This window comes from Ursus americanus, chromosome 19, assembly GCF_024610735.1.
Source record: "Ursus americanus isolate L20-20 chromosome 19, mUrsAme1.1.p, whole genome shotgun sequence".
Taxonomy (NCBI): domain Eukaryota; kingdom Metazoa; phylum Chordata; class Mammalia; order Carnivora; family Ursidae; genus Ursus; species Ursus americanus.
The window spans coordinates 54,960,196-54,977,077 of NC_142145.1; the positions used below are offsets into that span (position 1 = coordinate 54,960,196).

Genomic DNA, 16,882 nt, shown 5'->3' on the forward strand with positions numbered 1-16,882 from the left:
AACTTCTGAAAATACAGTTTTTATATTAGTATAATCAGAGAATGTGTAAGAAGTATAGGTATTTTTGTAATACCGTTGTTAGGGAAGCTTGTGCTATTTGCTAAGGAGTATATTAAGTCTTCATATGTTGCCTTGAGAAATAAGTAAAGAACACCTTTCAAACTTATTTATGCATATATTGTTTTAAGAAAATAAAAGAAAAAGAAAAACAAAAATGTTGCTTGAAGTAACCTGCAGCAGGGCAGGAAGTGCTGTCTGCAAGTGCTGTATTAAGTAAGTCTTATCTGACCCACGGAGACATGGCACTTGATTCTAAAAGAGGAGACCCCTTTGCTCATGAGTTGCCCTCAGGAGTAAATGAATCATTAAGAAGTGAGCCTCGTGTGGAAGAAAAGAACATATGCAGGCTAAGTCCTTGTCATGGAGGGGCTGCTGTCCTGTTATTTGGGATGTCCTGTTAAGACCCATGTCACCCACTTGTAGGTCTCACTGGAAGTAACTAAAGGGAACAGTTAAAAAGCGGTACCAAAACAACCCTGATGTCATGTCCCTTCTGGTGGAGAGTGACTTGTATCACAGGAGTGTCCTGACTCAAGATCAAAGGTGGAAAATTAGTGACAATGGCATTTGGTGCTTTTTTTCCTTTTGTCCACAGCACCTTTAAAAAATAACTTGATATTGAGAATACTTGATTAATTTCAAGCTAAGAGGATTCATTAAGAGGATTGAGATATTTTGCTTTTCTCTTTCTTAAGTCCTTTGGCTCGCTCAGGAGCCAGCCGGAGCATGGATCCAAGATCATCTCTCATATTTAATTGAGGTGCTTGGCTAGCCTCAGGGAAGGGAAAACTGAGTCTTCTCGAGGGCTGCTTGTCTTCCTAATGGCAGGAACAACACCCAGGAATCCATTCTGTGGGTTTGGTGTTTGTTAGGGAAGATGCATCAATCCCAGTTCCTCTACCCCTGGATTTGATAATGGGAATAAATGGGCTGTCACTGTTGTGCCCGATTTGTCTCTGTACCTTTTTACCTGCAACAATTTCTAGAATTTAATGACTGGGAAATACATGTGTCTTGAATAGTACACATGTAAATTGTTAAATAGTACACATATGCATTGTTAAAATCTTTTAAAAGTACACTTCTTTTAAAAGTGTTAAAAATTTAGATAGGTCTAAATTTAGCGATCTCCTGTTAGGAATTCATTTCAAGGAAATAGGAAGCATGGTTGCAGATAATTAACTACAAGGATTTTCATGGCAGTTTATTTATAATAATGAAAAATCAGAAACGGTATAATTTCCAACATTAGAGGGCTAGTTAATTTATGTTACCTTAGTACAAAAATGCATTTTACAACAATTAAGAATAATGTCATGGAAGACCATTTAATGATCTACTTAAGCTTATGTTGTTAAGGGGAAAAACTGGTATAAAACAATAAATTCCACAATTTAAATTTTATATATTATATTTTTAAATTTTAAAATTATATGATTATATGTGATATATATACACATATATAATCATATAATTTTATATTATACATATATATGTATTATACATATATATGTATAATAAAATGAAGACTAAAGTATATGCTGAAATAAATATATTAAAAAGTGGTATCTCCCTAACTAATAAACAGGTGATTTGAACTTTTTTCTTTCTATTATCTGTCATATTCTAAATTTTCTTCAGCGTATATGTACTGTTTTTATTTTTAATACCCCAAAGGGTAAAAAAAAAATTTCTTCTACAGGGAAAATATCCTATTTAACAAATAACCTTTTTTATAACTATATTAGCAATCAGTGGTATAATTTAAAAAAATATGGCCTCTGGGACAAAGTTTCTTCTTCCATAATACTAACATGGATACAGGGGAAGTGGGTTTGGTTAAGTTAGGCTTCAAAAGACTTTCATATGATGGACTAAGCTAAGAGGCTAAGTGTTTTTAGAAACTTCTTTTGGAGGAGACCTTCCCAAAGTAGAGAAGGCATAGGTCTGTGATGTCCCACTGCCCTTGGCACCTATGCTAGGTTCTGCCTTGGTCTCCAGAAATGTGCTGGATTGAGGCAGTGGGACAAACTTCTAGGCAAGACCAGAAGGTAGGTATGCTCATCTGTGCTCTGATTTTCCTCTCTTTCACCTTAGCACTGCCCACCCAGCATCTCTAGGAGTGAACCCTCTTGGGGCCCTCGCAGCCTCCATAGTCCAATGCATTGGTTTGGTTTTGACATTGACCGTAATCCAGAACTTAAAGTTGTATTTTGCCTTTGTCTAAGCTTGGGCTATGACAAAATACCAAAGACTGGGTACCTCAAATGATAGACATTTTTTTTTCATGGTTGCAGAGCCTGGAAGTCCTGCAGGATTCTTATAGATTCAGTCCTCAGTGAGGGCCCTCTCCCTGCCGTAGATGGCCGCCTCCTTGTCTTCTCAGAGGGTGCTCAGCAGCCTTTCCTCTGTGTGTACATCTGGAGAGAAAGAGCTTTTGTCTCCCTTCTTCTTCTTATTAGGATGCTAATTATGGGGGCTCCACCTTCATGACCTCATCATCTAAACTGAATCACCTCCCTAAAGCTCCATCTCCAAATATCATCACATTGTGGTCAAGGCCTCAACATGTGAAATTGGGGAGGGACACATCATTCATCCATAATAGCCTTGGCACACCTAGCTCAGTTGAAATTAAAGGAAGGATTTAGGTTAATGGTCTTAGGAGATCAGCCTTTAAAAAGGAATTCTGGAACTATATTGAAAGTGAGGTGGTTCTATATGTCATACCATTGTGATTTCCAGTGAATTCTTCCTTTCTTGGGCTCTTCTAAATAAAATATTTTGCCGCCACCATCGTGAACCTCTGACCCCCCCCCCCCCAAGCCCACCTACTTCCCACCGTCATGTCTCTTACATAATGAGCAGTGCATGACTTACCAAATAGAATCAGAACCCAAGTCTCACTATCACTTTTTGGTTCACTGGTTGATTCGTTAGGAATAGCTTTCTACTTTGGATTTGAAAGTGGATTTGTAGAGATTCTTTAATACAACACTGCTAAGTTTTTAAGAATCTGGTGATCAACATCTGGAAGGGGTTTAGATGCACTGAAAGTGCCCTCGTTAATTTAATGCCTGAGCTCTCCAACCAAACATTAGTTTTTAAAATTGTAAAGTCATAGTGAAGAGCATATTTCTCCTTTATCTGCTGGGCAGTAAACGTACTGAAATCATTACCCTGATAGTAACACAAGCTATCAGGTAAATGGCACTCTGTAGATGCTACAAGAGAGATGTCAGCAGGAAACCTCCCAGACACTGAGCAATCAGCCTTAAAATCACCATGTAAGACCGAATGATGTTTCCCAGTTGGGATGGGAAAGGCAAACTGTATTAACAAAGGTGAATAAGAAGGAAAACACCTACCAAATCCTATTTCCACCCCTGACCCAAGGTGTCAGTCTAACTAGAGATGACCAGAAAAAAGCTAGAAAAATCAGTTGTCTGTGCACGGGCAGCACTGCCCAAGGAAGGAGCTTCCTTGCACATTGTGGTCCTCAGCGCGTTCGGCTAGCGCACGTTTACTGAGGAGATGGCTGTCATATCCTGATGGTCTTAAAAATGTGAGTCACTCATGAGCCCATCTGCTTTTGCACTAATAGTCTGTTTGGGAAGTTCTGTGCCAGTCTAAGGGTGTGAGGCTGCTCTGTGTGACTCTAGTTAACCCTTGAACAACATAGTTGTTAGGAGCGCCAATCCCCCAGGCGCTGGAAAATCATGTAATAACTTTTGACTCCCCCAAAACTTGACTACTAACCTACTGTTGATCAGAAGCCTTACCAATAACATAAACAGTTGATTAATACACATTTGTATGCTATATGTCTTATATACTGTATTCTTATAATAAAATAAGTCAGAAAAAGCATTATTAAGAAAATGATAAGGATATCAGGTCTCACAGTTAGGTCTTGAATCCATTTTGAATTTGCGGGTATATGTATGGTATTAGAAAGTGGGCCAGTCTCTCTCTCTCTCTCTCTCTCTCTCTCTTTTTTTTTTTTTTTTTTTTTTTTTTGCACGTGGCTGTCCAGCTTTCCAGCACCATTTTTTGAAGAGACTTTCCCCATTATATATTCTTGCCTCCTTTGTTATAGATTAATTGACCATATGGGTGTGGTTTATTCCTGGGCTTTCCATCCTATTCCATTGATCTGTGTGTCTGATTTTGTTCCAGTACCATACTGTTTTGATTATTACAGCTTTGTAATATCACTTGAAATCTGGAATTATGATAACTCCAGCTTTGTTCTTTCTCAGATTGCTTTTTGGGGTCTTTTGTGGTTCCATACAAATTTTAGTATCATTTGTTGTAGTTTTGTGAAAATGCTGTTTGTATTTTGGTAGGGACTGTATTCAGTCTGTAGATTGCTTTGGGTAATATGAACATTTAGCAATATTAATTCTTCCAATCCATGAGCATTGGGTATCTTTCCATTTGTTTGTGTCATCTTTAATTTCTTTTATCAGTGTTTAATAGTTTTCAGAGTACAGTTCTTTCACTTCAAAAAGGAAATATGTTTGTAGTGCTGTTCTATAGTTATTGAAAAAAATGCAGGTATAAGCAGACTCACACAATTCATACCCATGTTGTTCAAGGGTCAACAGTATTGCATTTTGAATCACAGAATATAAAAAAATATTTTTCTGGTATCATGTGAACATGGTTCATAAGAGTCAATATCTAAATGATGTATTTTTAGGCCATTTCTGGGCTAAAAAGCTGAGGACAAGATAGTAGGATTTGAACATCTGAAGGTAGTGGGACCCTTGAGGTACCCTCCCTCAGTGCACAAGGAATCTTCTTTCCCCCAGGCATCACCTCTACATTAGATAATTTAGGCTGCAAGATACATGAGAGAGATCTGAAACATTAATATAGAGTGAACATATACTTGAACTATTAGTATATTAAAATATTTTATATTTGTATAGCACTTTATTTCTAAAAGATGCTTTTCACATTTTATTAAGTAGTTTTGATATAATGAGTTAAGATCAATGAATTACTGTTTTAAAGGAATTTCATATTATAGTATTATTTGGAAATGGGCAGCATCATAGTATAGTAGAATGTATGCTTTGGGTTAAACAGAAGTGATTTAAATATCAGCTGTGTTTATTTATAAGTTTGGGCAACTGACTTAAACTTATGAAACCTCAGTAATTATGGGACTAAATATAAAGGCAGTGCAGGGTGTAAAGATGAATGGAAAAGCACACTTAGGGTGTGCTAGCCTTTCCATAAATGTTAGTAATTTATCGAGATTGAATAGATTATGGTAGACAGAACAAGGGAAATAGCTAATATCTGAGTGCTTTTTTCCCTAAGTCACTCCTTAAATGTATTTAATGCTATGGCAGAAGGTACTCAATGAAAAAGGTTTACAGGAATGAATCCTTCCATGAAAGTAGGTGAAATAAAGTGAACCAGGTTTCTTTCCACCAGGACATCCCAGAACTTGCTGTCCTACAAAGAAAAAAAAACACAAAACGTGAGGTGAGGTTTCCTGAGTGTTTCTGGTATCAGCCAGCTCTGAGCTCTCTAGCATGGGAAGCAAGTGCTCCAGATAACTCCATGCTGGGGACTGCCGCACTGGGCTTGTTCCCTCTCTCCTACCCTTTACTCTGTTTTTGGGTTTTTTTGGTCAGGAATGTCCATTGGGTTCGGGCTACTACCCACTAGCTGTTTCTCAGCTTGGTCAGAATCTGAGTTTTGCAGTTGTTGGACTGGGAGAGGTTTTCGTTAAGAGTAAACACAACGGCCCCGTGTAGTTTTGCTAAATAGTAAGTTTCCTTGGGCCTCTCTTGTTTTCCTAGTCTTTCCTCTCACATTATCTTAACTTGGCATTTATAGCGTTTCAAGATATTTCTTAGCAAAGTGTTCTCACGTAGTAGTCCTTCTGCGTGCCTTGTCCTATTTTTAGGAGAATAGTATTCTGCAGGTACAAATCACAATGGTAGCCTGCATGGAATGCATCTAATTGTAGGTTAATTGCTGTTATTAAAACATAAATTGTCAAGTATTTGGCGATTAGCACATATTTAATTTCTTAATTACTGTTTGTCCTGATTGCTGCTACTTTGAACCTGCTTCTCCGATGGGCGGCAGCAGTGAGCACTGGCGGCTGCTTGCTTTCAGTAAGCAAGGCTTACTGGGCTGCAGGAACACTTCCTTTGATTTAGATCTTGACTTCCTGCCATGTTAACAATAGTGCTTTCCTCTCACAAGCACCTTCCTGCTTTATTCTGCTAATAGAAAGAGAGAGAGAGAGAGAGAAAGAAAGAGAGAGAGAGAAAAAGATCCCACTGTGATTCTGTATCTAGCTCTTCTCTCTTGCCCACCCCTCAAATTTCTGGAGGCTATCTATAGATTTCTCAGGGTTCCTAAACCTGCCTGCACCCAGAGATGCCTGGGGGATCACCTACTCATGCCTTCTCCCTGCTTTTGGAATATAGTGATAATGAATCCAGTCAGAGGCAAGGGAAGCAGTAAAAAATGCATAGATGGCTTCGAAGTCCCTTCCCCCTTGCCTCTCAATAAAGGCGTTGGGCTGGGGCCGGGGGTGGTGATGAGAGGGAATGTGAGGACCAAGTCAGAAGGATGACAGTCTTAAAATTTCTCTAGAGTCTCCCACTTAAAACAAATTCTTAGATGTACAGAAGGGTTCTGGGAGAAGCAGCGGCATGGATTCCAGCTAAGACTTGTTCTAAATTCTCTGTGCAGTGAGGTCACAAAGGATCTTGGCCACTGTCAGAGGCTAAGCCAAGATCCGCCCTTTACCAGTCTGCATCTTTCCTGATAGATGGGGAGCTGAGGGAATAGAAATGACTGCATCATTCCATCTTTTCACATTAAACTCCAACCTTGATTCCCTATCCAGCTGCCTTCTTTGCTGTATTTGACTTCAGCCCATTTACTTTGCTAGAAAGTCATGGAAAGCTACTCTGAGTGGCATCAGCTCTGTCTACATTTGCTGTGCATATCACAAATCGATCTGTCACAGCCACTAACTCAGGAAACACATGGGTGAGCCCTGAACACTGCTGTGGCCAGCTGCTCTATTCCAGGAAATCCTGAGGGGACTGGACAAATCCAGAGCATAGTCCCTGGCTGGGTTTGCCAACACTGTTGCCCAGCAAACTTGGATGAACTCCTCACAGGAGAAGCCAGTAACTCCAGAGAAGGTTTGGAAAAGAGAAAGGGAGAAATTTATGTTGGGTGCCAGCAGCCTGGGGAGGTAGGTAAGCTCAAGCCTTAAAATGAGGTGGACACCTAGAGTTTTACTGGAAGAGAATCGGGGGTATGTGCAAGAGAGTAGGCTGAGAGCACGTGATCGTGGATGGGGGTCGATATGTGTGCAGGGGGTGATCATGGGCAGGGAAGGGGGCATGTGGGATGCAGTCTTCTAGGCGTTTTGCTGCTATCAAGGCTCTTTTGGTCTAGTGGTTGGAATGTTCCAGTTATTAAAAAATGTTTTCATCAGTGCCTCAAGAAAGTTTGATAAGAAGAACAGTCGGGTAGGCCAAAAAAGTGGATTCTGGAGAAGATGGTGGAGTAGGGGGATCCTAAGCTCACCTTGTCCCATGGATACACCTTGATATAACCTAAATGAGTGTAAGTAACTCAGAAAACAGCATGAAGACTGACAGAGCAGACTCTCCATAGCTAATTGTGGAGAAGAGGCTACTTCAAAAACAGAGTTCTCCTGACTCCAGGTCTCCCACAAACACACCTGTGCAAACCTTGCTATCACCACGTGCCCTTTCCTTGCATTCTCCTATGGACCCTTCCCTTCTAACCCACCCTCAGCAGGAGACATCCGAAGCAGTGCCACGGGCACGGCAGCATGCACGCAGCCCTGGCAGGGACCAACACCACTCCAGAGTGATTCTTGACCTGGGGTGAGGGGAAGGTAACAACACACACCATTTCAACTACGGCAGTGGGCTGAGGGCAGATGTGCGATTAGCCTACAGGCCCCGCCCACCAACGAAAGTCTTTCAGGGAACAGTGCAGGGAGATCACCCTGCCATTCGGTGCGACTGCATCTTTGACAAACATAAGGTCTGACCCAACTCAAGCCCAAAGCAGCCCCAGATTAACCCCTTAACAGCATAGGGACCAAACCCTGCCCACAACAGGCAGAGAGAGCCATTGCGGATGACTGTACTGAAAGCAAATGCAGCTCAGCCACAACAGTGTGGCCCACGCAACACAAGCAGGAGACACCTCTGAAGTGCCAAGTTCTAGCGAGCAGGGGACTTGCACCACAGAGCAGTACAACACCTCTTGTGCATAAGGCCACTATTATCAAGAGCATGAGACATAGCTGACTTTCTTAAAACACAGAAACAGACACAGAGTTAGTTAGACAAAATGAGGAGTCAGAGGACTATCTCCCAGATGAAAGAGCAGGACAAAATCACAGCAAGACAGCTAACTGAAATAGAGATAAGCAATATGCCTGATAGAGAATTTAAAGGAATGGTCTTAAAGATACTCACTGTACTTGAGAAAAGAGTGGAGGACCTCAGTGAGACCCTCAACAAGGAGATAGAAAACATAAGAAAGAGCCAGTCAGAGATGAGGCACTCAATAACTGAAATTAAAAGTGCATTAGAGGAAATAATAGCAGATTGGAGGAAGCAGAAGAACAAATCAGTGAGCTAGAATACAAGAGGAATGGAGAGCAATCCAGCTGAATAGGAGAAGGAAAAATGAATAAAAATGAGAATAGAATTCCATGCTCACAGATTAAAAGAATTAATATTGTTAAAATATCGATATTACCCAAAGCAATCTACAGATTGAATGCAGTCTCTATCAAAATACCAACAGCATTTTTCAAAGAACTAGAACAAACAGCCCTAAAATTTGTATGGAACCACAAAATACCCCGGAGAGCCAAGGCAATCTTGAAAATGAAGACAAAGCTGGAGACATCACAATTCCAGACTTTAAGTTATGCTACAAAGTTGTAGTAGTCAAAGCAATATGGTATTGGCACAGAAATAGACACATAGATCAATGGAAATGAATAGAAAGCCCAGAAATAAACCCAGGATTATATGGTCAATTAATCTTTGAAAAGGTGAATATGCAACAGGAAAAAAGCAGTCTCTTCAACAAATAGTGTTGGGAAAACTGGACAGCTACATGCAAAAGAATGAAACTGGATCACTTTCTTACACCATACACAAAAATAAACTCAAAATGGTTTAAGGACCTGAATGTGAGATCCAAAACCATAAAAATCCTAGAAGAGAGCACAGGCAATAATTTCTCTGACATTGGCCTTAACAACATTTTTGTAGGTGTATCTCCTGAGGCAAGGGAAACAAAAGCAAAAATAAATTACTGGGACTACATAAAAATAAAAAGCTTTTGTACAGCAAATGAATCAATTTAAAAAAATGAAAAGACAACCTACTGAATGGGAGAAGATATTTGCAAATGATATATCCAATAAGAGGTTAATATCCAAAATATATAAAGAACTTATACAACTCAACACCAAAAAGCCAAATAATCCAATTTAAAAATGAGCAGAAGACATTAACAAACATTTCTCCAAAGAAGACATCCAGATGGCCAACAGACACATGAAAAGATGCTCAACATCACTAGTCATCAGGGAAATGAAAATCAAACTCACAGTGAGATATCACCTTACACCTGTCAGAATGGCTAAAATCAAAAACACAAGAAACAACAAGTGTTGGTGAGAATGTGGAGAAAAAGGAACCTTCATGCACTCTTGGTGGGAACGCAAATTGGTGCAGCCGCTGTGGAAAACAGTATGGAGGCTCCTCAAAAGATTAAAACTAGAATTACCATATGATCCAGTAATTCCACTACCAGGTATTTACCCAAAGAAAACAAACAAAAAAAGTAATTCATAAAAATATATACCCCTATGGTTTTTGCAGCATTATTTAAAATACAATAGCTAATATGGAATGAACCCAAGTGTCCATCAGTTGATGAATGGATAAAGATGTGGTGTATATACATTATGGAATATTACTCAGCCCTAAAAAAGAATGGAATCTTGCCATTTGCAAAAACATGGATGAATCAAGAGGATATATCTTTAAGTGAAATAAACCAGAGAAAAACAAATACCATATGATTTTACTCAGATGTGGAATTTGAATTTATTTAATTCAAATGGAGAGGCAAAGCAACAAACAGACTCTTAACTATAGAAAACAAACTGGTCGTTGTGAAAGGAGAGGTGGGTGGGGGATGGGTAAAATAGGTAAAGGGGATTAAGAGGCACACTTAACATGAGTAATAAATGGGATTTTTGAATCACCCTATTGCACACTTGAAACTAATACAACAATGTACGTTAATTATACTGAAATAAAAAATAATATAAATTTAAAAAATAAATAAGAACAATGGGTTTCAGAGCAGTTAACTGAGTTAAGAGGTCTGTTTCTGGGTTTGACTGTTGGAGTCTGTAGTTGAGCAAGAGGGCTTGCTGATCATGCTCCACTGTCAATATTTCCGTCCATTTTTATGGGACTGTGGTGGCCATTCTCAATCTGGCTACTTTCTGCTGGACAGGGGAGATGGAGGGGTTTTTCAAAGTGAAGGAATGTATCTGTTGGTGTATTAATTATTTCTGATTCATTAAAGTGTGCGAATTGAAAGAATATAGCTTAGGTACACATCACAAGGTGAGCCTGAATTCCAAATAGAACCCTGCTACTGTGAGTAGAATGGCCAAGCTCATTTTGATTATTTCTTTGAGGACAGACTTTATACCTGTCGGTATCCATGAAAATAAATGTGAAAACCAATCTCTGATTCCTTCCCCTATTCTATCCAAGAAAGGGGTGTGCTGGCCCGTGGTTATTATAACCATGTACCTTGCCCTCTAATTTTCTTGATGCTTGTTTCTGCCTCTGATGAAGCATTAATATGGACCCAGCAAGATGAATTAACGATGACACAAATTCCCCATTGCTCAGCTAGGATATATTCTGGAGCCATACGATGATCCAGGGTGACTTTAGCAGGGGAATCTAATGATGTATGATCATTAGCCATGATGGTTAGAATCCGGGACAAGTTGTGAAGCACGTGTTGATGCGCAGAAACCACCCCCTCTCCCCACCCCCACCGTGGCAACAACATCTAAGCACAGAAATATGCATCCGCATCAGGGATGTTGCCTGGGAGGTCATGATCTAGTCTGGTAAATACTTGCAGGGAGCTGGCCCAATGCTTAGTTTCTTGAGCAGGGTGAAGGGAGAAGGCAGTCCCCCAGGTGACAAGAGATACTGTTTTGGGATAGAATTTGTAACACAGTCCCTGGCCCAGGGGACTCCATCTAATTTTCAAATAAAGACAGACTCAGCCAAAGCTCAAGGACAAAAGGTAGGAGAATCAGTGCACCAAATGGGCACCTCGTTTTATCCAGTCTCTGCCCAGCTGAACCTGGCTGTGAATATCGTCCATAGCTCGAAAAGAAATAGAATATTGTTTACATATAGGGAGTTGGTCCTTTTTAGTTTCATGTGGTATCTAATTGGGGAATATGTGCCTGTTTTTTATGTTCTGAAAATCATCTCCTTTAGTATAATAATTAGAGGGACTGTAAGACACAGGGGTGCTTTATGATCATCTTGGGAAAATGTAGCTATTCTAATCCTACACATTTTTGTCTGGGCCTTAACGGATGGAAATCAGTTGCCTTCAGGAGTTCCTGAGGTATCGTGAACTGGGTGTACCAAAGGGTCTCCATGGTCCAACATCAACTGGGTTTTTGAATGACATTTCCAACACTCGACAACACATGTAGCTGAGGTCAAAGCCTGAGTTACCCGAACTAGTGTGTTATCTTTCCAACCTGGGGAGAAAGAAGACATGATTAATATAGAGCACAGAATAAACATAGTGTTTATGTGTTCTTTTTCTAAAGAGGTATTTTAAGACCTGATCAGAGTGATTTTCCCAGTAGGAGGGTTTGGTGGTCTCTTCTATCTCCTACCGATGGACACTTTTAACTCTTGTGTGATGTATCCACAGCTTCACTTTGCCTAATTTCAAGGAGGAATGGGTGGTTCATAGGACATCATAAGGTCCAATCCATTTTTCAAATAATTCTTGGTCAGGTCTTTCCAAGTTTTTGATAAGACCTTGTCCCCAGGTTGAAATGGGTGCAGTGGTTCTTCCAGCAAAGAGGCCATCGTAGAGGAAGCAAACTGATGAATGATGGTTAATATTTTGGTTCACGTGTTGCACATATTGTTTAATTTTTTTTCTCTCCCGATGTGGGTGGAGGCCGGGAATGATCTTCCATATAGAGTTCCACAGGGGCTCCATCTGAGCCCACTCTGAGGGGCCACCCTTATGTGGAGAAGGGCGAGCAGCAGTCCCCTGTCTCACGTTAAAGGAGTTTCTTTTTTTTATTATTATTATATTATGTTAGCCACCATACAGTACATCCCTGGTTTCTGATGCAAAGTTCGATGATTCCTTGGGTATAACACCCAGTGCACCATGCAATACTTGACACAGCGTTCTGATGGTGTTTTTCAATGTATGGTTCATTTTCTCCATTTTTCTTGTCAACTGTGGCTGTGAGGAACAGAGCAGCTTGGTTCATACGCTTTCCTCCCTCAAATCGAATACCTTAAAAGCAATGTCCTCCAGCTGAGAGGAGTTCACACCTGCTGCTCTCTCGACCTTCTGCAGCTTCTTTGCTAAATCAGGGGGCACTTTGTCCAATAAAGGTCATATTAACCATTCTGAGATGTTCAAGAGCTTCAGGGTCCTCACTGGTGTTATTTCAATAAGCTTGATAAATCCTCTCCAGAAACTCAGAGGGAGCATCATTTAATTTTTGTTGAATTTCCTCGACTTTCGTAAGCCCTTTTTGCTTTGGCACCCTCACTTTAATCCCATTAACCTACACCTTCAGCAGTGGTTTAGATGAAGCATTCCTTCAGCAACATTTGGGCCCCAGCCAGGTTTGGCCACCAGGATTGCCCCTGCAGGTAAGAGGGTATTACCTGGATTTTTATCATACACATGCCAAGCCTCCTCATGGGCTTTATCAGTCGGGGACTAGGAGTTGCTCATCGGCTGTAAGGAGCGTGCTTCACAGAGTCTGCATAGCTGCCTAAGGAGGCTTATCGGTGGCAAGAATAGGAGTGAACAATTCAGACATTTTCTGAGGATCCTCTCTACAAAGGATGGTTTGAATTTTTCTAATTCAAAAGGTCTGAGGTAGAAAAAGGATTTTATATCCAATAATATCTGGCAGGCTGTCTCTGAGGATTCATCCTGACAGGATAATGCTACAAAAGAAATGCCCCGTTCCAAATCAGGGTGCCTCCTGACCACATTTGGTGTCCTGGGAGATCTTAAAAGGGGAGATCATTCCTGCCTCCAGGGGCATAGCTAGGAGGAGGAGAAACTGGGGCAGATGGGGCTCTATGATTATCCACGTTTGGGGCCAGTAGAATTCCCAGGGCAGGGGGTTCGAAGATTGTAACAAGCTGAGTTTCTCATTTTTTCCTCATGTGACCTGCTGTCCTCTCACATATTCACCCCTGGCTTTCTCTCAGTAGGCCCACTATCCTCACATGCTTTAACCTCTGTCTGTCTTTGCATCATGAGCTTAGAGCCTTTATGTGCTCAGTCTCTCTTACTTAACAGCTTAAAAGCCTGAACATACGGAATTTCATTTCATTTGCCAGATCCTTAATGAAATAATTCTAGTTGGACGATAGTATGATAATTTAGAGACCCATATTTTTCTTCTGATTCTAGTATGTACATGGGCCATGCAGTGTTGCAGTAAAAAACCATCTTCCTGGTCATTGGCTCATAGCTCTATGTGGATCGTGCTGCCAAAATACACCCCAAGAGACCATCAGAGGGGATGGAAGTAGTGTTTCCCACCCCAGAAAGGGAAGAAAGGAATGAGTAGGAAATAAACCAAATCAAACAGAATACTCTTCCAGGTTCCCGCAAAGGGAAACCAAATTCCTTGGTGACACAAAGTTGGGGACGATTAGTTGTACAACCATGATTTCACACCACTGGGCACCAAGCGCTGGACAGTTTAGCCCTAACATAGAAATCAGAGGGTTCCCATCAGCACTGGTATTTCTTCTGCAGAAACCTGAAGCTTGGTGCTTCCCAAATCCGTTTCTCTTTTCAAATCACGCATGAAATGGAAGCTGGGTCAGCAAGGGCAGGATAGGGACCTTCCCTTACAGGTGGTCTCGGCGCAACTGCTGGGACTTTCCCTTGGCCGCCCGCCCCTTGGAGGCAGTCCGACTGTAAAGAGGGGCTGAGACGCCTGCGTGCTCAGGAGTCTGTGAAGATGATCACCCACCAAAGCATTATGCCCTTCCTGGCTGGCTCACCAAAAACTGTTTTCCATCCACCTGTCACAGCCACTAACTCAGGAAAGAATGAGTGGGCCCTAGTGGCTGTCCTGGCCAACTGCTCCCACCACACCTGGGGAATGCCCAGGAAACTGGACAGAGGGGAAGCACAGGTCCTAGCTGGGTCTGCCCATACTGTTCCTGAACAAACTCGGAGAAACTTGGGGCAGGAGGAGCAGATAACTCAGGAGAGGAGTAGTTTGGAAACCCCCTGGGTGCTGGCGGCTAGGGGTGTTAGCAGGCTCAAGCTTTAACAATCATCCTCTCTCAGCAAGATAGGCATGTGGAATTTGCAGGGGTGGATACATTGTACCTTGCACGGAGAGAGGGTGATGATGCTGTGTTTAGCAACTCTCCATCCTTCCTACCTCTTGGATGTGGCATCTTCTCTATAATTAGCTGTGGAAAGTCTGTTCTGCCAGTTTTCTGTTGTTTTCTGGGTTATTTATGCTGATTGGATGTTATCTAGTTGTATCCATGGGACAAGGTGACCTACTCTGCTGCCTTTATGGGAAGTTTCTGTCCTCCGCATTCTTTGCTTAAAGAAGAGGAACAGTATGTTTTAAGAAATCAGTGGGGACACGCTTGGCTGTCCCGTTAGTATGGACTTAGAGCTGCATTTGGGAAGTGGATTGATTCATGTGCTGGTTTTTCACCTTCAAATATACTATGTTTATTTATTTATTGTTAAAAATCTTACCATATTTCTAAGTTTCATTCTCAGCTTAGAGTTAGTATTTTATGATCAAGGATAGGTACTTATTCTGGGTTAATATTCCATACTTCTCTGTGGTCTGTTGCTTCTTGCTTATCTGCATTTTTCTTGATACTTTCCTATTTTGTCCTCAACCTTAATTTTCTTCCATATCCTGTTTTATAGAATGAATATTTGAGCTATTGTTAGAAAATACTTGAAAAGAATACTAGTTCTTTTTAAACATGAAAGGAAAAAACAGAAGTGAGGAAAGTCATGGTTTTTGTTGGAAAAGTAGATGAAATCATATAAGAATGACCAAAATGAATCGGCAAACCAAGCACCAATAATTCATTCCCAGGAGAATCGTGCTGTCCTTTGAATACCTTTAACTTCGGGAAAGTAGCCTTTTACTTGAGTTTGTTAATATGCCCATATAAACAAATATTTCAATATTTTGTTGCTGATTTCTTAAGGTCACGTGGGTTGTGGTTTTGCTTTGGCCCTTTATTATTAGAGAAAGTTTTCTTTTACTATATATGTTTTTGTGAATGAGTATGAGCCACCTTTGCTTTTTATTTAAGCCAGAAGGGATCACCCAGGTTTTGTGAGGGAGGACAGACTATACTATTTAATCCCCTTTGTCCTAGAGAATTGACAAATGACTTCCACCAACACATTTTCCGTGGTGAGTGTTTGTGTTGGTAAGCAAACCCCTTTTCTTTGCTCACACATAGCAAGGAAAAGTGGCAGCACAGAAATCTAATTTTGCCCTTCACTGAAGCAGGGAGGGTCAGGGATGCTGCAGTGTTAAACTGCTTTCATCTCCTGTTTGGCAGGCATCTGAAGGATAGCCTGATGTCAAGCCCCTCACAGGCCAACCTCCAAGACGGCTTTTCACGAGCAAACGGTAATGTGCTAGTTAGTGGTTTCACTGCTTGTTTCCTACCTGAGAGCAAATGGCTGTTCCTAAAAGCTCCAAAGACGATGGGATCCAACATCTTGTCTCCTGAGGTGTTATTTGTTGAAGTACTGAATAGATATTGATTCTCTTTATTCTACATTTCTTTACATCCCATGACTGCAAATAATATCTGGGAGCCATCAGTAAAAATGAGTATTGTGTCCTTCCTATGCCTGAGTCCTTTGATAGAAATGGGGACTCAGTGTGAACCCATGCACACTGACGCAGTTGATTTTCATTCACGGTGGATGTGTTCTGTGAAGTCACAGTGAGTGCTGAGTGAGTGAATACTGAACTGTTGCTTCCATGGAGGAAGTAAGGGATTAGTCCTGTGAGCCTCCGGTTTCAACATTTCCATCAACTGATCAACACGTATAACCTTGCTTTATGAGTCTTTCTGTTAAAGACTCCTTACTTAATGTACATTGTTGATTTTTTATAATAATTTTTTATTATGTTATGTTAGTCACCGTACAGTATATCCTTAGTTTCTGATGTAGTGTTCCATGATTCATTATTTGTATAAAACACCCAGTGCACCATGCAATATGTGCCCTCCTTGATACCCATCACCGGCCTATCCCAATCCCCCACCCCTCTCCCCTCTGAAGCCCTCAGTTTGTTTCCCAGAGTCCAAAATGTTCAAAATCGTTAACCATCAGGGAAATTCAAATCAAAACCACATTGAGATTCCACCTTACGCCAGTTAGAATGGCAAAAATTGACAAGGCAGGAAACATCGTT

The 16,882-nt window shown here is 40.9% G+C and overlaps 1 protein-coding gene across 4 annotated transcripts in view; it reads left to right on the forward strand.

Moving 5' to 3' along the window:
* The window catches only part of PTPRM (protein tyrosine phosphatase receptor type M), a 745,411-nt gene that overhangs the window by 285,784 nt on the left and 442,745 nt on the right, over positions 1–16,882 (forward strand). The window lies entirely within an intron of this gene.